General features: G+C 42.3%; 2 protein-coding genes across 16 annotated transcripts in view; one reads left to right on the forward strand and one right to left on the reverse strand.

The window, feature by feature from the left end:
* SDK2 (sidekick cell adhesion molecule 2) overlaps window positions 1-23,355 on the reverse strand; it is a 97,405-nt gene that overhangs the window by 61,222 nt on the left and 12,828 nt on the right. The gene's annotated exons all lie outside the window — the stretch shown is intronic.
* RPL38 (ribosomal protein L38) overlaps window positions 1-23,355 on the forward strand; it is a 265,046-nt gene that overhangs the window by 53,766 nt on the left and 187,925 nt on the right. Inside the window, exon 1 of one of the 15 annotated variants that reach the window (XM_053454066.1) lies at window positions 4,999-5,002. The exons of 8 other annotated variants lie outside the window; for them this stretch is intronic. The gene's annotated coding sequence lies outside the window, so the exon portion shown is untranslated. Of the gene's footprint in view, window positions 1-4,998; window positions 5,003-5,648; window positions 5,653-10,448; window positions 10,456-16,882; window positions 16,887-18,317; window positions 18,322-23,103; window positions 23,108-23,355 lie in introns of those variants that run through there. 6 more of the 15 variants (XM_053454038.1, XM_053454039.1, XM_053454031.1 and 3 more) reach the window with 6 other exon arrangements.

Genomic DNA, 23,355 nt, shown 5'->3' on the forward strand with positions numbered 1-23,355 from the left:
GAGGACAAAGTGGTGACCAAGGCTCACAAGAAGAGCTTATGGCTCTCACTCCTCTCGAAAAGCTTGCTAGAGATAGTCTTGGCTTTTTCTACTATAGTGGGTCAATGTTATGCTGGTGGCTGGACCCAGACATGACCCAAAAACCCTACAAGTTTAAATTTATGCAAACCAAGGAACTTAACATAAATGTCCATCTGTAGCTGCTTAATTTGCTTACATAGCAGGGCAGCCAATAACTATACGGCCGTGATTAGCTCTCAGAGAAGGAACTCAGGCCAGTGAATGACAGACATGGGGAGAACCTCAAGCAGTCAACTGCATCGATACCCAGGAAGAAATTGTGCCGAGACGGACAGTCCTTGGCGGTAAGTAATACGAAGAGCAGATGATGGCACATCATAGGGACAACCCTGGCTGTAAATGCCTACGTATCATTTATTATATGCATTATATATATATACTTTCCTGCCCTTGTCATTGCGTGCATTGAGGCAGCAAACCATCTCCGGAGCTGACACGACAGGCACTGACCCCTACCCTTTAACACCTGTGTGATGCTGCCTGCCTGCCTGCGTTTGAGCAAAGTGACAAACAGGAAGCTGTGAAAGTCAGCCGGGTGTCAATTATATCAGCCATCATCACTGTCACAAACATCTCTTCCTCCCACACTCTGCCTTCTTTTCCTCTCCTACGCTTCTTTCAATCTGTTGCCTCTTAGTTGATCTCACGTGCTACCTTTGTCTTTGTTTCCTTTATTCTTTAAGCCGCAGAGATCAACGGTAGTGGATACGCAAAACAGTCTTCCCCCAGAGAAGGGAAAGACACAAAACAGTCTTCCACCAGAGAAGGGAAAGGCTAATGCACTCTCATTAGCCTTTCTCTGAGGTCTCTTGCCACTGATCTCTCTTGGCGTTGTCACAGTGGGTAAAAAAATCCGACCGGATTTACAGCTCTTTTTTCTCCTCTACCTGTAGACCAAATGACGCAACCTAGTGGTCAAGTGAGAGATAGCAGGTGATTCGCGCTATGTAAAGATACATTGTAGCGACCGAAATACCAAAGAGACAGGGGGATAGAAGTGAGACTAGGGGTAAGGATTTACCAAAACTCTCTATGTGGCATTGTGGCCAATGAAGAACTAAAAGGATGTATTTTATTTGCACAGTTAAATGTATAGAGTGGCTTTCTGCTGTTTCTATACATTAGGGCTGTAAAACTCCCGGGACACAGGCATATATCTCTTCTTATCCCTCGTCGGTGACCTGCATTAGCTGCCAGCCGATGACATCCCCAGGGAATTCTCTCCATCATCTGTTTTTATTCCCTTCCTTAAGCGACTTTGGGTTTTTTTGGCTTTGGTTTCCATGCTGTTTACTGAGCTAAGAAAGCATCCCCTTTCGCAGCCAAGAAATGCATCCTTCGCTAGCTTTCTGATGAGAAATCCAGATCCTGTTCATTAATGGGGTGTAGAGAGAGAGAGACAGGGAGAAGGTACAACAGAATTCCATTAGATGAACAGGACTTTTGGCTCACGGGTCTGATCCACAATATTCCATCAGAAACCACTTTCCAGCGCTACAAACCACTTCATCAAGCAGCTTACATAATCTTTATTAAACATGCAGACCTGAAATATAAGAGTCCGTAAAAGATATACCAACTGCCAAACTAAGTAACTGATTTTATTACTGACTGTTTGTCAACTCGGAGAAGTTCTACGCTTTCACAACAGCTAATTTCCAGAAGGGTCATATCAGGTTATCAACACGGTTCTTTAAAGGACAACTTGAATCCTCTTTGGAAGAACCCATCAATACCTGCATTTAAGGTATAGAAATGCCCCCCCTGCTAGGTTTTACTGTGGGCTCTTCATTATATGACAGACCTTGCATGGGACATGAGTGAAGAAGCAGGCAGTGAAGCTCAAACAGAAGTCCAGAATCTGTTGGCCAACCTGGCTTAAGGGCTCTAAAATCCTGAGATACTTTCATACCCTTGAAACATTCTGAGCTCCTAGAAAAGAGGGGCATCAGTAGGAGGAAAGAGGGGCATCAGTGAGAGGAAAGAGGGGCATCAGTAGGAGGAAAGAGGGACATCAGTGGGAGGATAGAGGGACATCAGTGGGAGGAAAGAGGGGCATCAGTAGGAGGAAAGAGGGGCATCAGTGAGAGGAAAGAGGGACATCAGTGGGAGGAAAGAGGGACACATAGATTTGGGTTGCAAAGAGGGATGTTCCTTCATATACATAGACAATTGGAAGCTGTCATAATCTACTACAGTTGCCTGTATTCCAAACATTCTTAATCAGGGTCATTTTTTTGAGCTCTGCGATTTGTACCTGTTAGGTGATAACATCGTGTGACGATTAGTTAATACTTACACGTAGTCCCAGGCGATATTAGCTGGGTGGTAATAATATAATTAATTATTCGATCACTTGCCATTTTCAGGTGATAATACCAAGCAGACAGCATTTATCAAGGAGATACGTAGAAACATATTTTGTGTCATGATACCAGGGGATAAATATTTGTTAGAAAACATTAAAAAAGTGCGTCTAACTCTTGTCAGATAATAATTTCAGGTGTTGAACAATTGTCAGCCACTAAACCAAGGTGGTACGAAGAGATCTCAGATATTAGCGTTTATCGTGTATCTAACATGGTAATTGACGATGGTTGTTGATCACCTGATAACGGCACCTGGAAAATATTTCACACCTGGTAGTGTCAAGTGATAAGCACATGTCACAATAATATCAGGTGACAGATACGGTATATTCCAGGTGTTACTATCAGAAAGCTGTCCATTTTTTTTCAAGATATGAGAATATCGTACAAATATTGCAGCTTCTAGAAAATAGGAACATCAGGGGCATCAGAGGAGGAAAGAGGGACAACAAGATTTGGGTCACAAACATGTGACTGGCCAGACGAAACAGGGATACGGTATGAAGTGGGAGCCAACACCCCTGTTGTTTCAGGAGATTGCCATGGTCTCTCCGTTCACTGGTGGTGGGAGCCATGATGCTAACCCTCTGTACCATCGTTATTTACTACCATAAATGGAATGTGATGTCACCAACCACGGAATGTCCCTGCATTAGTATGTCTTTAGGGTGAAAGTATTATGACATCATAACATTGTCAAGCGTAGACACTTGACATAGACAAACTGTCCCAGTTCTCATACCAACAGATAGAGGTGGCGGAGAGAAACACTTATGGATCCGTAAATTCTATACAATGTGCCCCCGGCTGCCTACTTCCATGACTGATGATAAGGAAACATGCCTGGAAAGAAGTAAGTCAGTGCTTTACGTGACTACACTTTACTTCCACCTTTGCTGTTCCTTTAAAGCCTATCTGTCAAACATGAGAAACAAGTTTAATGCTAAGTTAAAAATAAAATTTCCTGCCCGATACAGAGGCAGGTCTGAGGGACACTCCATTGGGAGATGCTTCATGTCCCTGTCTCATTTTACATTTATCTGCAGCATTATTCATCTATGACTTATGTCCCATGATGATTCTTTGCAAGAAGAAGATGAGCCAACGTGTAGATCCTGAAGCATTCCTCAGCCCCCAATACACAGGGGCTTTCTCTCTATCATTATTTATACTTGGATTGGTTCTGCTAGAACTGCTTATGTGTATTTACGGATGGATATTGCGAAATAATCCCATTTCTGGTAAAAAATACCACATTAAAGTGACACTCTGGTGCTCGATGCAGCCTTTTAAGCAAAGAATACACATTAATGGACTTTAATATGCTGTTTTTAAAGCTGAAAGAAAAAAAAAAGAATAACAAGTTACATTAGATGTTTTAGCTCTGTGGTTTCCCGGGTATTCAATATATTAGCATACCTGGGAGCTTTATGGGTCTGTCCTGGAATCTTCGGGTGAAGCTCCGCTTCCCTGGGTCTCCAAGCCACTTTCTGCTTTTTCCAAGCAGGGGAGTGGAGTTTGGCCATGCCCACTCACTACTCATCGCCCCTCCTACTCCCTGCCCACTAAAGACTCCATAGGGCATCCCGCTAGCCCCACCCCCATGCACAAGCCATGCCCCGCTAGCCCCACCCCCATGCACAACCATCCACGCCCTCAGCTAGCCATGTCCCCTTGCGAAGCCACCACGCCAGAAGTTGCAAAGCTCCAGGTACCCTGCCCTAGGAAGTTTGCAGGTTATCTATACGAGCCCTACGGCCGGCCTAGCTTTGTGAATGGAGTCTCTAATTATTTCCGTCCAACATTACTCTTTGACTTTAGAAATTTTCAGCTTATTGTATATTTTGGCACCGGGGAGACTGGAAGGAATCCCCGTCACTTTAAAGGCTTTTTCTTTTTGAATATGGTACTTGGCTGCATCCAAATCCTGGCAAGCACTCCTTTGTAGACAGTGTTAAATCATATTTTTAAATCCGATGAAAGTTAACAGAGAGAGCAATCCAAAAATCTGGCAAAAAGGATAAATATATTCTAATATTACACTGATACTATAACGCGAAACACGTTTCCAGACAAAGCAATGAGCCTGCACAGAAAAGTGCATATCAAGACGTTTCACGCTATTATCCATCACTTAAGAAATCATAAAACTACTAAGTAGCACAGGCCAGATTTCTTTTTTGCTTTTGTGGATTCTTTGGCTTGTTTTCATTCCCTGTTGACCTTTCCAAAAAGTAGATGGCGAACAATATGAACATGTTTGCTCTCCATAGGCATTCTTTAGCCGCAACTTTTAGACAATTGCATGTGTCTGCTCTTATTCTGAAGACCAGTGAGTTAGAACATATGCACGTTATAGATATTTATATTCAATCTGTCGTTTTTCTCACTTTCAGGAAACCATAAGGTTGCAAGCTGATGACTTGCGGGGCCGGTGGGGGACGTCTACGCAATACGCGTATACAACTTCCGGTGCCGGCACCGGAAGTTTATTGCGTAGATGTCTCCCGCCGGCCCCGCAAGACATCCGGGAGTCTGCTCCGGTAAGTCGGGGGGGGGGCAGTGGCAGCATATCTCGGGGAGGGAGGACAGTGGCAGCATATCTCGGGGAGGGAAGACAGTGGCAGCGTGTTTTTTGGTGCTTTTTTAAAGAAAAAAAACTTTTTTCTTTAAAAAAGCACCAAACTTTTAGGGTGCGGCCTATATACGGGGGTGGCCTATATCAGAGCCAATACGGTATATTATACCTTTCGGCCAATGAGAGCTGCCCCTTTAGTTCTACAGACAGGACAGGCTCGGCAATGGGTGTAAAAGTTGGTAATAGGGTATACGTCTGGGCGGTTAAAGTCCTCTGCTGACCATGAAATACTTCCAATGAGATTTGACCTTCAACCCACACCAATAATGACCAACATTTGGCCAACCTGCTTCTTGAGCATCGTGGCAGCTGTAGACAGAAGCAGCTGGATACAAAAGGTCCACCATTATTCTTCTAGTCTATGCCTGCCATACTTCCAGGTCATGTAATAAAGCACCCTCCATTTTTTTTAACCAACGATCCTCTGGTTTTTCCTTAAAACAAAATCCATTCTTCTGAAGAGATGCATTAGAAAGAAAAAGAGGTTTTTCAAGGCCAAGTTTCTTTTTGACCTTGAACAAAAGGGAGCCCAACCTTTCTGCAGTAAGGCACCAGGATCGTCGGATATTGTAAAGCGTAGGTCTGTCCCCAGATGAGAAATACAGCCCTTTTCCACGGCAGTCCTTGAAAACTGCATCTGATATTTAAAAGGATTCATCTTGGCACTAAATAAGATATTTCACTTGCATCAATCTGTCAAGGATGGAACCAGACAGCAGAGAAATGACAAACCTCTCTTTGCATTTTCATTCTTTCAAAATGCATCTATCACCTCTCCGCGCCTCTATGTTGCCCGACTCTCCTCTATTTTAACACAACCCTTCGCTTCCCGAGTCTGTCACCATGTCTCGTTCTCCTGCCGCCCCCCCCTTCCTCCGTCACCTTTGACTGTTTTTTTTTTTGTCACCTGCTTCCTGCCTCGGTATGCGAAAAAAAAAAACCTAAATATAAATAATAAAATAAAATAGTATGATGTGCGTCAGCCGAAAAACGAAATGAGCGAAGGTACAGCTCACTGTAACCAAATGAAAGGGTTGAGATGGAGTACTGCGGAGGTATAGTAATAACGTTCTCCATGGGTCATAATAAACCGTAGCCCGGACAGTTATGGCTTTGGACAAGAACATTGCTGCTGACTATTCGTTTCTACTTGTGTTTCTCAACCTCTATGAAAAAACTCTGTAGAGCTCTGCCATAAACCCTAAGAGGGGGGGTATTAAAACATACTAGGTTTATATTCGTCAAGACCAAACACGTCACAGTTCTAGTATCTGCTGATATATTTGGAGCAATCAGCAGATACGGTTTCATTTTTTTTTATAGTAATTGCACAATTTGTAGCTCTTCGCAGGGAATTCATTTTTGGGATTTGCCTCTGTAAAAAAAAAACGTCCCCGTCACATTAAAGGCAAAGCTGGATCAATTAGAAGAGATTAACCCCTTAAGGACAATGGGCGGTCCCTAAACCGATCGAAAACAATGCATTTTGAGCCCGTACATGTACGGGCTTTGTCATTAAGGGGTTAAAATAGAACAGAGCATGCTATAGGGAGCGTTTACACGGCATGATTCATAAAGGTATATCGAGAGGTTTTATGGAGAGTCCGTAGTTCGAACACACGTGGAATACGTACATTCTAGAAAGACCAATTCATTTTTATTGAGGATCAATGTAAATTATTCCGTTCTTATACACCTGGGGTAGATATTCCAGGCTATAAATACCTGGCTCTCTACGGCAATCCAATTAACCGCACAAAGGATACAGCAATAATCGTTGCAATTGGAGGGCAACTCCAGAAGCGCCGCACGAAATAAGAATTAACACCTTTATTTCATAAACATAGTTTTTTTTAAAATTGGAATATTTTTGTGCAAACATAAACAAAAACTTAAAATATGCATCTTTTCTCACCCTTTATCATAGAAGATGTATTTTTTTCAGGTTGCTCATCAATGTTGATATCTTCTACATACTTGCCGACGATTCTAAATTTGCTTGGGTAGCCCCATCAACCACGTCCTAAAACGTCCCACCTTTATTTGGGGTACTGCCAGTTTAGCATGTGAAATAGGGGTGCAGATGGAATGTTTTTTAGGGCTCAATGATGTCACAACACAAGGTTCCTGCCACCACATCTCACAATCATGAGACCTCCGTTACCAGGAAGAGGATTGATAAGTGTACTTTTTGGCCAGTTCCTTCTTTTTAAATAATTTCCACCTAAAAGAAGAAGGAAAACAACTGTAGTGGTCATGGCCCTTCCTCCCTTGTACCGACCGACTTGGAGGATTTCGTCTGACATGGGAAACCAAAAAAGGTCCTTAATATAAAAAAAATACTTCCAAACTTCTCACACGTGAGTTCTCTCGACAACCTGTACGAATTGTTACAATACAGACCCCCCCCCCCAGAGTCCTCTCCCCTTCTCTGGATTCCGCATGACAAGCTGAATTGCTACTTTGGATTTCTATGTCACCGCTAAGTACGGATTTTGTAAAATTAGACGGTAATTAGAGACTTGGCTCTGACAGCTTCAAAATCACAGGAACAGGAGAGAGAGAAAGCATGTTAACTGCAGCCAAAGGGTACAGCTTTCTAACTGGAGAAGAAGTTGATGCAGTGTACTGGACCAAGCAACCAAGGGTTAATGGCGCACCGTACCCCCCCCAACCTGTTATACTTGATGAATGCTATTCCTCCAAATTCTCCAAATTTAGTACTTTAAGATAGACAGAGGACATTTCCTGGCAGTAATAGATGCTAAACGTTGATGTGATAAAAGGTCTACGTATCTGCTTGTGGGTGCCTCCACAAAAGCTAAATTCTCTTATTCTATAGTTTTAGTGAGTATTACTATGAGCTCAGGGGATCCCTGCCCCCAGTCTCCAACTAATCCACTTCCCATTGCGGCTTTAGAAAGTCCCTTTTACGTTCCGGTACTGGAGAAGAGCTGTCTGTAACCTTCAAGGGGTCATTGATGGAAGGACCTCTGCCAAGTCTAAGCATTATGATAATATCCATTTTGGCAAGGATACCCCTCCATTGAATTATTCCGAGAGACAGAACAAGAGGTTGAGACGACTTAAGGTCCTCTGGATAGTATAAACACCAATCTGAACAGCGATGTATAAGACGTGGAAATAGACCAGAAGCTCCTTAATGCCACCGATAAGAGGACCAGGCCTGAAACGCGGAAGTGATGGTTTGTTTTTTTAATGACTAATGGAATTTATCTGGTGCTGAGTGGTACGGGCAAATACAAATATAAAGCTTAAAAACATTTGCTAGAAAAGTTTTGTCTTATCTGTGAAGACGAAAACTGAGGTCTTCTCCAAGACAAAAGGGACAGGATGAGATGTTCTTGTTTTCCATCATCTTTGGTGACCCACGCAAAATAGAAGTGAAATAATTGCTTGTAATCAAATTCTTGCATACAGCAATGTGTAGGAACATTCTGCCAGTTGCTATGGTAACTGCAACAAACTTTGTTCACATCTTCCATACATGTTGTATTCTAACAGGGAAACAAGCTCTTTGGAGTTATGTCTCCAAAGTGATTCAGGTGCGAAGTTTGAAGAGTGGCCTTAACAACGTATCAATCAATGGGATGGTGCAATCAGCAAGAAAATGTAAATGGTTGCTATAGTAACAACACTTTTTTGACAACACCCTGTAATCTTTAAAAATCCTTGGTTGTAAACGTTATGAAATCCATCCATCTAAGGAGTTACAGGAGCCTGTATCCAGGTAACTGCCTATTTGCCTCTCCGTACGTCTCTGCTTGCACCTGCACAGATCAGACATGTCTGCCAAAAAAAAAAAAATCAATTTCCCATTCCAGCCTAGTCTGAAGGTCATTTACTAACTCTGTGAAATTCCGATGTATCACAAGACAGCGAGGAGTCTGACAGTCTCCTACAAACCTTTTGCGCCTTCACAGAAAAACCTACACTATTAGAGAATGTTCTTTGTGATTAAACAGAAACGGTGCGGTGTTCTCTGCAAAATTACGGAATGTTCTGCACAGTCACGGAATGTCAAGGAACAGGTCCCCAAAACAAGGGATGTTCTGCATCATCGGAATATGTTATGCATGCTCCTTGAAGGGTTTGAGCTCCGTTAGAAATGAGAAGACCTCAAGATGTTCTTCAGATCATTGAATCTCCTACTTTTTCAAGTTTTTTTTTTGTACTAAAGCAGGAGTCCGCATGAGAGTTATGGTTTCAGTCCATATATCTGTCTAAGAAGAGCTGAGCTGGCCAAGCGTCATGCATAGTTTAATCAGTGAGGTGACCTTCAAGAAATCTCTCTTTATATACACGTTTTATAGGGCCATCCAAACTGTTCTGGAGCAGATGCTAACTGGGGTTGTGTCCTGGTTTTCAAGGAGCAGACCATATTTTTGGGTTGATTTGGACCCCAATAAAAGTTAGGTGTATAGGCTTGGCCCTTCACAACATGAGGTCAGTGACATGAAATGGCAACTCTCCTAAAACCCCCAAAATATATGGTTGTGAACAAAAAGCTAGGACTGAGTCCCCCCTACTGGAACACACTGGCAGAATGTTTCAGTTCTGGTCATTTGTCAGGGTCATGCTTTTTCAAGCCCAGATAGCCGAGCAGACCATGATCAGCCGACATTTTCCACTGTCCATATCATGGAACATCACTGGCCTGGAGTTCTAACTTATAGGATCAGGGTCAGAATAGTGAGTATAGAAGAATCAGGCAGGCACAAAAAGGGTCATACAGGGAAAATGTCATGCCACTTACTGTCACAAGTGCTGATGTCCCATTTTAGAGTGATTGTGTCAACTATAACAACTTGGCATCACGCAATTCCTATGTTTTATGCTTCTAGAGTCCTGCAAGGGTACACACAACCTCTAATGGAGTTCAGGTACAAGTTGGGGAACATCATGGGAGCCAAAGAGTCATGGTAGAATACAAACCTCTATGGCGGAAATGCATCATTAACTAAAATTCTAAAGCTGTTACAAAAAGTTCACACAATATAAACAGATTTTACGCCGTAATGATTAATGTAATGTTGCATTTACATGACAGGTCCACTCTGCTCCTCAGTCTGTAGTTTTCCACGCACAGGTGTGTAAAGGAATTATTGTAATTCTGTTGGCAGCGAACGAGTTGGAGGAATTTGCTTAGATTAAGGAACGCTAATTGTCAAATGCAAAGAAATGTAATATATCCACCAGGCAAATCCCTCGCGCTGTCCTGATCCAATCCTCTGTGTATTCGCTAATAAACGAGACTGAGAGCTAATTACATTTCCGCGTTCCGGAGGCAGAGCGTGAGAGGCACTTGCGTCCCAGCCAGATGTTCTGGGAAGGGGGCGGCGGAGGACTTAAAATGCTCCCAGACAGCGTCAGCGTCCCCTAGTAGACACGACGCTTATCAAAATTCACGGCAAAAGCTTCGGCTAAGAATCACCTGCTTATTAATATGTGAATGGTACCGGATCTAACATGATCTCTATAACCTTAAAAGATAACCCTAACTATATGATCTTTCATAGATATCCTTTAGTCACCTGTTTTCAAGCAAGGAATCCAAAACCAACATGTGCTTAACCAACTTGGAGGCTCATTCATTACTAGGTCAGTGTAGCAAATTGGGACACCTGTGTTGGGGGGTGTGACAAGGGACAGAGGTATGCAACAAGGAACAGGGGGGATGACAAGGGACAAGGGGGTATGAGAAGGGTGGGACCAGCACTAAGAAATGGATGAGTCCATCCCAAAAGTGGGCGGAGCCAGAGGCATTGTCACCCACACACTTTACCTGAGAAGCCACCAGATGAACATCAAAAGGTGGCCGCATGGGAGCTGCTGTGGACACACCGCCATTAATTTTACAGCTCCCCCAGCACTCAGGGAAGATCAGAGGATCTCCCACCTTTGCCCTTGATCCCCTTTCCCGAAAAGCGAAACAGCATGGGGCAACTACTCGGGACAGTAGGACAACGCCCACAAATACTGTCCCATGAAAAAAGTTGGGACTGTTGGGAGATATGGTGTAGGATTTGAAATTGCATAGATGCCAACAGTCCCTAATGCAAGGAGACAGTCCACTGTATAGCAGGCTTATGTCCAGACTGCCAGGATCTGCACATGTGCAATGCCAATTTCAATTATTACATACACTCAAAATGGAGGGGGATGGAAACTTTCCTCGGTGGAGCAAGTTGTGACATCATATGTCCATTCTGGTACAAAGTTTTAAATATAGAACAACCATGAAAATTCCACTGGTTTCCATGGTGAGTGTTCCACATTTAACTCTTCGGCAGGCAATACCCTGTTGTTCAATTTACTGACGCGCGTCTGTTTTTTTTATCTATAAAATATCCATAAAAATCCCTTTTTTTTTAAAAAAAAAATGTTTTAGTTGAACTTTATTTTAATGTATTGTCCCTATTTTCAGCTCCATTGTCGCTTAACTTTTTTTTCTATTATTTCCTCATGTCTGTGTTCCCAGCTCTCCATATGTTTATTCCTTTCTCATCAATAGGCCCAGTGAAGTTTTGTCTTTTCTTCCTTTTATTGTATTTTTGCGCGTTACATCACCTATGGCGCTGCTTTTTCTTATGCCGGATGTTTCTATGGCAACATTTTACTTTTCTTTTTTTTTTTTTTTTCTCACCAAAACACAGGTGGCGTATCATTGTTTTATTCGGTTCAGGTGTTTTCACAAAGGTCTTACACCAGAGCGAAAAAAAATACATAAATGTGTAAATTCCATAATATGCATTATCGCGCGTCCGCTCCCCTAGAGTACCTATTACTTGGAAGGGTATTTAAGCGTAGCTCCTTGGGGCACAGGCCTACCTTTTTTGCTAGGCATAGACAAATTTACAAATTGTCAGCAAATTTTAATTAATTTATGAGGCACCCAACACAAAACGTGTGCAGTTAAATTTTAACGTAGCTAACATATGACATAGCGCCGTACAAAGTGGGTTCCGAACCAACCTAAACACCAAAATTCCAGGAAATAACAGAAGATGACGCCCTATGATTATATCATAAAATATAACCACTTGTGTTAAAGTGGACCCATAAATGGCCAGATTCCAGTGTAAATCTCTACAGTGCCAGGCAGAGGGGTACTTATCGTTGCAATTTGATTGGTAGGTAGTGAATCTACGTAAAGAGCTGATTGGTCAGTGCATGAGTTATACCATAAGCCAAGCCCAATATGGATTCCAAATCGAATTATGGATTAAATGGTCTTCCATCAGCATACCTGGGAACTCTCAGGGATTTCACCCCAATGTAGAGAGTCACATAGTACGACGATGACTTCTGGGTATGATCATCAGTGGCCAAAACTGCCCCATCAACCACCATGAGAATTAAAATTAACTCCGAGCCCTGCGTCAACTTTCACATATACAGAGTGAGATAAAGACCTTTATATACATTAACAGCATACGGGGGTTAAGGCCTACGTTTAATTGCCTGTTTTGACTGTAAATCTCCCCAATATTTACCATTTTAAATAAATTTAATACGGGCAGATGACTCGCTTGACCTATGTTTGCAGAGGACTTTCTGATGCCGAGGATTCTTAGAACTATTTAAAATACATTACAGAACTCCGAGTTCATACGCTGTGTACGGGTGCCTGGAATAATAATATGTCCAAAACCCTGATAGCTCTAACCCAATTAACACCTTACCTACCAAAACGAGAGGCGATATCATACTCACATCATTTGGTGTTGAATTTTTTGGGAAAAAAGAAAGAGACATGTAACGCTCTGGGAAGCTGCGTAAAAATAATTTAAGGTGTTGGTAAAAAAATCAGAGGCTGTCAAGGGGAGGAAAAAGCCTCAAGACAAATCTGAGGAAGTACTAACTGATAGCAACAGTAGTGAATTTATGGAACGGTCTCCCAGAAGAGACAGATGAGGCAAATTCAGAGCGAGAATTACACTAGTTTTAATACTTCGCTTTTCTAAGTTATGATTGTTTCTTGGGTAAACCTTTTGTGACAAAGAGTGTGTTCTCATTAGTCAAGCGTTGTGGATTCTGGAACCAAGATGAGTTTTCATAATGACCAAACCTTATGAACCTGGGAACTGAAAACAACGCCTTGCTCCTCGGGGGTCTCCGAGTCAGTCTCTTCTTTCTCCAGTCAAGGGATTGGTGTGTGGCCCTGCCCACTCCCCACCCACTTTTTCCTGCTCCCCGCCCAGTTAACGCCCACTAAAATCTATTTGTATGAGGTATGCTTATAAAATTATATCCACACTAGGGCATGATAAAAATTCTATACATTTCTATACTTAAATTATTTTTATAAATTATATTTACCTATATAAATTCTATTTATAATTTATATTTACATATATAAATTATATTTATAAATTATATTTACATATATAAATTATATTTATAAATTAGATTTACATACATAAATTATATGTCTAAATTATATTTACATATATCAATTATATTTATGAATTATATTTACATATATAAATTATGTGTCTAAATTATACTTACATTTAACAATTGTATTTATAAATTATATAAATAATTTCAAATAAACTAATTTTTGATCCCTCTTACTAAGCAACATTTTAGAAAGAAAACCTTTTCTGGAGTAATCCATTAAAAACATTGATAGAGACTGCTTTGAGAAGACACATTTATAACAAGTGTAAGTTATTTTTCGGGTTGGAGAGGTGCCCTCGCTGTGAGAGGGAGCTGTAATTAGTAAACTATGCGGAATATATTTTTTTGAAAAAACATGCGAGGTGGGGGTACCATGTTAGGCTCACCCTCACGATGACCTTGAGTTTGTAAAGGGGTCTCTTGGTGGGGCAAGAACAGCAATTAGACTGTGCTAGGCTCTGCAGGTCAGGAACATGGCATTGTCTAGGTCCATGTTCATTGTCAGAGGGATATGTGAAATGCGGTATTATGATAAGGTCAGGATTCTCTTGTCTGTAGCCACATTCCATGTTTCGATGGCCAATTAAAAAATCTCCAGCTGGTTCATTCAAAGGAACCACTGCTTGTAACTAAATAAAAAAAAGAAAAAGACAGACCCCATGCCCTTAACCTCCGGAATTAGTACAAGAGAATCGCTCTACCTTACTCTCATACTCTGGTTTTATTGGGGCAGAGGTTGAGAATTTTATGTCAAAACACCGGCGCTCTGATATGACAAGAGCGTTCACTTTATGGGTATTTAATCATGACAATGAAGTTTTATGAAGATGTGATTAAACCAAAGAACTGTAGAAGCCGGGAGGTCTGAGACGAGTGAATTACAGACACACGCTGAACACAGCGAATGGCCGACGATAGGATCGAGGAAATATTTTCCTTAATCATTTAAAATTATTTGCTCAATTTTGAACGTATCTAACCAATTATTACAGAAAGAATGAATTCGGCAAAGTAACCATAAAGCTCTGAACTGGAGAGATAGACAGCGTCTGATGAATAACCTTGCCCTTAACCTGCTATGGATGTGCATCATTCCCATATCATTTCCCGCTCTAGTTACTGCAACCTTCGACTTCTTGGCTGTTTCCAGTTCTTCATGACAAGCGTTTCATGGTGGGAGGGGGTGGCTGAACAACGTGTTGAGGAGAGACTTGTGTCTTAATGGAGAGGTTCCGAATATGAATTGCTATTAATTCGGCATCTAACAAGGGGCTGGTCCAACGCGTATAGTGGAGTTAGCGTGTGGAAGTGTGAGGTGTGTGTGTTCTAGTGCATATGCTATTTAGTCAGGGGGGGAGGAAGGGGCTGAGGGGGACACTTGGCTTTACCTGGTCCCTGAGCCAGAAGGTGCCAGCCCTCCCCTGGCCATAGCAACCCACAAACTATATAGGTATTGTGCCTGTTTACTCACAAAATAAGTACTCTATGGGTGGAGCCATGTCCAAAGAAGGTGGAGCAGGAATGCCTTAGCCAATGAAAAACAAGCTTAAGTCTGCCTCATCTTACAAGGCGGTTCAGTGTTGCCCTTTCATCATGAATATCTTCTCTGGAATTCTGTTAAAGAGTCCGTCCTTGTATGATGAGACAACACGTGTCATCAGTGATACACGGCTAGGAACTTCAGGGAATACTCCTGACACAGCAATAATCAACACTCCCATCTGGCAGTGCAGAGGTTAATGTGCCTCTAAGTGACTACCAGACAAATTGACCTGAGCTAAATGGAGGAGCAGGAGAGGGCCTGCCACCCATTACTGCTTCCCCGCGTCCCAACCCTCAAATATTGACCTCCAAGGGTCTGCAATCCCCTGTGTCTGTGACAGTCCAGTAATTGCATTTCTCCACTAATTTAACTGGGGAAAATATATAAAAAAAAAAAGGGTTACCATGGCAACATTTCCTCCGAAAGTCAAAAGTCTCCATTGAACCCCCCCCCATCTACTAGCATCCTCCCCGTCTAACTCCAGGGGACTGATTAGCAGTAAAGATAACATTGAATGTGAAGCAGATCAAAGTGCAGTCACACCTTTATAACGAACCACATTACCGGCCACCCTGCGATGTGACATGCCGACCAGCCCCGGGGAATGAACGAGGGCCACATTTTGTCTACCCCCATGACACAAACATCTACCTGTCTTCTCTACTCTGACATAGGATTTATACCGCAAGTTCAAAGGTCATATGAAATATATATATATCTTATAACCATTAGTGGTCACCATCACTCCAGGAAGTGGTTCCCAGTTCTTTTCCTCAAAGTCCTCTAGATTTCAGGTCTTCAGGATCTCCTCACCTGCACTTTGGCATTCCAATCACTTTTTTCTTACCATATTTTTAAGAATATAGACACATCGGATTATAACAGATTTACTCGGATGGTCCCTTTATGTTGGGAATTAAGTGTATAATTTGTATATACACAAGAAACTGAATTTTGGTTCCTTTCGAGACTCTATTTTTTATTATCTGATTCCGCTTGTGACATTGTAACATTTCCTAATCAGATTCGGATCCAGAAACAAAAAACACATTCTATATATCCATCCTTGGTAGGAAATAGTTTATAGTTCTCTGTTCAGCCATTCTGTTTCAAGCAGGTCCAGAAGAAAATCACTTATTGACAGTTTTAGCCTAATAGACACCCCCAAGTCATATCGAAATTGACATTCTGGAGAGAGTTCAGAGGAGGGCAATTACAATGGGGAACGGTTTGGAGGATAAAAATTATCAGCAAAGACTAATGGATCTCAATGTGTCCGGCTTGGAGGAAAGAAGAGAGAGAGGGGATGGGAGAGAAAGATTTCAATACATAAAGGGATTTAACAAAGTGCAGGAGGGAAGTTTATTTCAAAGGAGGAGAAACGTTAGAAGATGAGACCATAATCTAAAACTAGAGGGTCAGAGGCTTAAATGAACGGGATAGACATACGGCTCCTGAATCTAAGACGAGACCAACGACTGATGAAGGTTTGAGTCTTTACAGCAGGAATGGGCAACTAGACGGGCCAAATGGGTTGTATGAGGTAAGAGAGAAGATGGGATTATTAAAGGCTACAACAGACCATCATGGAGAATCAGAGGCCACCAGAGAATCCCTGTCACACTTTCAGGCATTTAAGTGCCATAAGGGACTGTGGAGATAGCAAAAGTGGCCGTGGGTTGGCAGTGTGAAGCCCGTGCGAACACCCGCTCGGAGCGGTCACAGAGTGAAGAAGCTCGCTGCTCACTCCTCTCTCGTTGCTCACGTGAGCACAATGACACTCGAGGTCAGTTTGTCGTAAATTACCAATTAGCAGTAACAGTGGCGGATTTAATTGGCAAAATTGCACATGAACCCAGCAGGAATTATTGTTTTAACTCTTTTAGTGTAATTAAAGCATCCCCCGTCTTCTTGGCATCGAAGTAACAGAATGGGACCATATACTAAAAAAAAATGTCCACGTTCCCAGTGCGCAGTGACTTAGAGCTCCGTAGAAATAGCTTATTTTTCTGATTGTGGCAGTTTAGTAATCATCTCCGGCAGACGTGATGTTGCCTGCCTGTAAGACGACCCTTTTCCTCACCCTTCTGCCTCTACCCAACCCTTCCAAAAAGAACAGTCACGTTTTCAGCCCGCTAACCACAGGGTCATCCGCTAGGTGCTGTGCATAGCTAAGAGCGACAGTGCTAACCGCTAGAGAGAGAGAAAGAGAAAAACGTGAGACTAGAAGGTGACAGCAGATCAGTAAAGTGGAGCAATATTTTTAGTGCAAATAGTGCATACACAGAAGGGTCTGCTGGCAGGTTTGGTAAATGTTTCCAAAATGCTTTGACTAGACCTATACCATTTCTCTTTATCTCATCTCTCCCTTTTCTCTTTTTCTTTCCTCCACTTTCTATTTATCTCTTTTGTTAATTATCCCTCTTCTTTCGCTTTATCTCTCCCTTTATTCCCTACAGACAGGGTGCCTGCGGGTGAGCTGCTGCTTCCCCGGGTCTCAAAGTGACTTGCTTCATTCTCGGGGGGTGACATTTAGCCACGCCCATTCCCTGTTCAATCCTCCTCCAATTTGCAATCTATATAATTATAATCACTCAAGTGTCTAGGCCCACCCTTGTGCATGGCTAGCCCCTCCCTCTCATGAAGCCACTCCTTCTGACGACCGAGAGCTCCGGATTGCCTGCTCTCATAAGTTCTCAGGTATGGTCTGAGCATTAACAAGCATTTTTAGTCAATCCCTTTAAAAAGTGAAGTTAATTAATTCAAGCATTAATTACATAGTCTAGCAAAGAAGAGTATTTTTCAGTTTCTATGGCAACAACCTACAAGTACCTGCTTTGGTGTCACATGATAATTAAGTTTTCCCAGCAAAATTATACGTGAAGCACATTCTTAAATGACTAAAGACTTATTTCTGGGATAAGGTTTGGACATTCAACGGAACTGGGAACTTCTGTGACTCTTCCAAAGACTCTTTGGAATATGTTCCGGTTGCTGAAAGTTGCTACAATGTTACTTTGGTATAAAATAATTATACATTTTTAATGGCATCTGCACTTTCTAAAGGCAGGTAACGTTCCCTGGCACCATGCCCAACGGCCTCGCATACCATGACCTCCCGTACATGCCAAATGAGACGCCATTACCCCGTAGACTAAGACCTGTGGACACCCTGTCTGGAATTTGAAAGCTGCGACAGAAAAATGCCAAGGAGTAAGAATTAGTAACCACTGAATTGTAATGGTGCTTAGCGTGGCGTGCGGCCAGTTTATCCAGCCAGTGAGAAGGTACTAATTAAAAGTTAACGAGTTTAGACGCGGACGGTTCTCTTGGGAAAGTGAAAAGAAAAACGGCGGGGGAGGCCGGACCACTTACTTTTAACCAGACATTTCCTTGTTTTACAGGAACGATCTTAACACCTTCTTTGCCAAATCAAAACTTTGAGAGCTATTCCTCTATTCATAAGTGAGCGCAAATCTAAAATAGACACACGCCAATCACAGGTGGATTCATATACATATACAGAACTGGTCTGGACTTGAATGACAGGGTTCTAGGGTTCTAAAAAAGAGCAGCCAATGGGCTGTGGAACAAAGATTCCAGTACTTTGTAAAGGTGCAATACTGACCTTTTTCATGGATTAGTGACTCAAACTGGGCAACTTTTTTTCCCTTGTAGCTGTCTCCTGATGTTATCGACTTACCTGAAAGCCACTTTACCAAGCAACATGTATTGCAGTGCTAGCTTTGTCAATGCCAACTTTACCCCTAAACACCTTGTCAGTGCCAACTTTGTACTCAAATTGATTAGCTATGCCATTTTAGCCCCCAAATAGCTTGTCAGTGCCATCTTAACCCCCAAACAGCCTGTCTGGGCCACTTCAGCCCCAAACCGCTTGCCTGTGCCATCTTAGCACCAAACAGCTTGCTTGTGTCTCTCCCTCCATGCAGACTGATCCAGCACGCTGAATCAGACAATGTGCAGGGAGAGAGTGTGAGAGATCTCTATACTCTCCATGCCGCTAACTGCCGGTGATTAAAGGGATGATCGCAAGGGGCCCGGGCCTTGTGCAACCACCATTGTTCTCCCAGTGGCACAAAAGCTTGTATTCTGTGCAGAACCCTCCATCCATTCTCTCTTGGTTTATACATTCACCCGGCATCTTTGCTGGAAGGTGAATCAGCCGCGGTTAGCATTCCTCACAGCTGTGGATCTGCACTAAATGAAGGAGTTGTTAAATCAGACGCTGTTTTATTGGATGTAAAATTGAGCTTGTTTGAGTCCCCGTGTAAATTAGGTGATTCAAGCACGCTGGTTATTACCATGGTAGCATGTTGCAAATAATCAATTAACCCATATGGTGCTGTGCTGAAGGTGGAGAAGAGGGGGGGCATTGCTATATCACTTAAAAATGTACTTTAATTCTGCGAAAAAAATACATAGCAGGTGTTCTATATAAATAACAGGTAGCAGTACAAAACCAGTCTTTGAATAGGTCAACCCAGGTGATTGCCTAATATATTACGGTGCAGCTGCTCGGTCACAGCTCTCAGTGTTCAGTAATATTCTCAAAACAACATTAAAGTTAGTATAACATAAGTTTGGCTTCTCTAAAAGAAGCCAAACATTCTTTGAGAAAAGGTATTGTTCCAAACTGTCCCTGTCTATTGGGACCCAGGTCCCTTGAGGCTTGTCTTTTCTAGGATAACAAAATATTTGAGGATATCACAGCATTTTGCAGCCCTAAATACTGATGGTGCTTTACATGTGTCCCGGATAGAAATGACTGATGGGGTCAACCTGTGAAAATTGCTGCCTGCAAGCAGGCAGTGCCGTCCACCCAGAGAAAGCAGCCCGCAACTGCTAAACTGCAGGCTGTTTTCTTAAAAATCCATAGTGCGCTGGATAAATGAAGTTGGCCTCTTAACTGGAAGATTATGTTATCGTAAAGGTTTATTGGCACGTTAAAGACAGTAGGGAGAGGAAGTTGACTTTTGAGAGCATGATGTCACAAGTCCCAAACAGCAGAGCACAAAGACGTCTCAGATGGACAGCCATCAGTGCTAGATTCCAGACAATCGGCACTTACTTTGGAGGAACTTTTAATGGGGAAGCAAAGAGAAGTTGGTGTTCCAGCCTTGGCATATTTGCCATTCAACCTTAAATCAATTACGTGTCCAAACATTACATAGAGTCTTTAGTTTAAGATGATACCTTTTTTTGGGGGCCACATAGAAAAATATGTAAAGTTAGGACCTCAGACGTCTCATCTTGAAATGAAGATTGATTGTGCGCCAAATGGTATTTAGGAGAGAATTCCATTTGGAAAAAAACTTCTGACTTCTCTTGCAAGCAAAGGTTATGTATACAAGATGGGGTCTACAGGTGGGTTTCTAATGAAAGCATATGCAGAGAGATTTCAAGGATAAATTATTTCTCCACTGGGAAAAAAACAACAATTCTTTTGTTAACAAATCCCACACATTATCGGTAATTAGGTGTCACTGTAATAATGTGAGTGTAGCATTCTTGACAGTCTCTCTCTCCTGTTGTCTGTTTCACCCCACATAATTAATTGCTGCAGACGTCACAAAACACTTGATGTTCTTGTTTGTCTCATTTGGATTCCTTTTTTTCAGTTTAATTATTTTTCCATTATGTATACATGTTTAGGGACCAGAATTATTAATACCCGGGGACTTTCAGAACTTATATCTGCTTATATCAGTTTAAAGAACATGCAAGAACATTCTAAATTTCTCGTTTGACAGGTCCCCAGTAGAAGTGGTAGAGGCTACTACTGAATCCAAGACAAGACTAACGACCGATTAAGGATTCTATGTTTTGTCTCATCCAGTTTCTCCAATTCGCTATCGACACCCTATTTAAACTTTGCCTGTCGATGGGTGTCCACACTGGGGGGGGGGTAGTTCTGCTTATGCCCCAGTCCTTGAATAGAGCTAATCTTCCCACCCCACATCCAAAAAAATCTGTGGACAATCATGTTCTTATCCTTTCCATCACGTAAGCTCCACCAACACAACCTGATGATCACCCACCCAAGACTGGGCGCCCACTTCCAACACCAAGAAATGGAGACCCACACAAGGTCAAGAGAAGCCATATATACCAAAGTAGAGCAGCTTCCTGTGGCTTTGCAAGGGTTAACCTGCACTTATCTGGAAATAGCGGATTCATTTGCAGGAGATTAATATAAAATGTATTGTGTGAGGCATTAAATCCTGGAAGGCTTATTGTATTAGCCACTTGTACAGAATTCTGTAATGCATTGTTATGCAGATTTTGGAGAGGCATTAGAACATTAACCATTCTTAACCAACAGAGGTTTGAGTCGAAGACAATGGATGGTTACTCTATTCATGCTGACAACAAACCTCCCGATATTTCAAAGTGCCAAAAAGGGACACTTCCCCATCAGAACCGGCAACCCACCCCGCACCTTCCAGCCTTCGTGACATTGTAAAGAAAAGAGCCTCTCTGTTCTGCTCCCCTTCCTCTCGGTTTCTAACAATTTCTACATTTTTTAATCCAATTTTCTTTAAGAAAAATAATGGATACAGCCACCCAAGCCCAAGAGGAAATGGACCAACATTGGAAAATATATCAAGTTACATTAACTCTCAGGACCTCAGAGGTCTATTCTTCAGATGGAAAGAAGAAGAGACCTGTGAGGACCCGCAAGCTTATCTAACTACATCTTATTTCTATGTGGGCCAAATAAGAGGTATGAACTTTGCAATTCTGTTTTCTCTCTTTCTTGGGGTCAGTTCACTGCCGTTGTGTCTGTTCCTTCCCAAACAGTCTGGTGTTCTTATATAAAAAAATATTGATCTCCACCCAACAACGTGCTCACCCGTTTAGTACTGGCTAGAAGAGAACATCTCGATCTTTGGAGGCAACTCCAATTGGTCTACATTGTGCATCAATGGTGGATTTATGTGGATTACTGTTTTAGGCCTGACCCAGGACATTGACCACAGCCACCTAGAAATGGGTCAACCGATCTACTCTTCCACTACCCATCTTCTTGTGCATATGACATCATAACTTCACATTAGTTCATTTGGAACCTTCTTAGTTGGTTTCAGGGGAGAATTCTGATCCATCAGACGTATAACAATGTATTCAATTTAAAGTTTATTTATGAACAGAGTTTTAAAGTTTTTTTAAACATTAATGTAACTTTTAGGGCCGTAGAACCCTGTAATACCCTAATACCAACATCCATTCTGAGCTCCTAGAAAAGAGGGGCATCAGGGGAGGAAAGAGGGGCATATGTATCACCTGCTTGCCCTGGTAACCCAACCTAACAGTTATCCGTGCTTGTTATTTGGATGTGCCACTTTTGCCACTATTACCCATCATGCGAGCAGACAGGCAGTCTGATATTTGCTTACGGTATCCCCCTTTCTCTGGACGATGGGACTTGCCGTGCCCAACCAGATACATAACTCCAACCTGCCAAACAGTGAATTAAGCAAGCTGCCCACGTTATTACCAAGCGCAGACAATTTTCCGTGCCTTCGTTCTATCTTTTCCGGGTAATTAAGCTGTCCTGTGAGTGTGTGTCAGCTTTCTATAACCCAGGCACTTATTAAAACTTCTCCCGGATTTAATTAGCCTGCAAGTTTAAGCAGCGTGTAAATGGTCACTAATGATACGCTGTGTTTGTCCCTGTTATTTCTTCGCCTCCTTATATGAAAGCTATAACAGCAGCCCGGTGGGTCTCATTCCTTACCCCGTATCGCCCCCCTCCCCTTCATTTTCCCCCTCCCTCCCCTGCAAATCTCACCTCGCTTCCCCCCTCCACTTTTACCTCTCCATCCTCTTAACAGCTAACCTCTCTGCCACGATGTGTTACCTTCTTCCTCCCAGCAGATATTTCTGAATCTGCAGATCACACAGTTTTAATCCTGAAAGTGAGTGGGTAGAGGGCATTGGAAGATTTGTGTGCGAGGGCAAATGAATACATCCTAGGAAGGTTTTTTGAAAAGACCATGGGTTCTAATCACTAAACTGCGCGTTCGGGCTATATTTTTCCTTAATTTTTCCGTGATCCTATGATTTGTGCCACTTGAAGAAGTCAATCAATGTCAAGAAAGAGCTCCTGTTGAAATCAATGGGAACGCTTTCCACGCACGCACACGGGTTCTCGTTTACACCCCTCGCAGCGCTGGAGCTGTATATCACGTGGCAGGAGACATCTCCAGCATGGACCTCACAGTTATCTCTACTGCCACAAACCTTTTAATAGCAAATACTCCCAAAGTGCTCCT

The sequence above is a fragment of the Spea bombifrons genome, chromosome 13, assembly GCF_027358695.1.
Source record: "Spea bombifrons isolate aSpeBom1 chromosome 13, aSpeBom1.2.pri, whole genome shotgun sequence".
NCBI lineage: Eukaryota > Metazoa > Chordata > Amphibia > Anura > Pelobatidae > Spea > Spea bombifrons.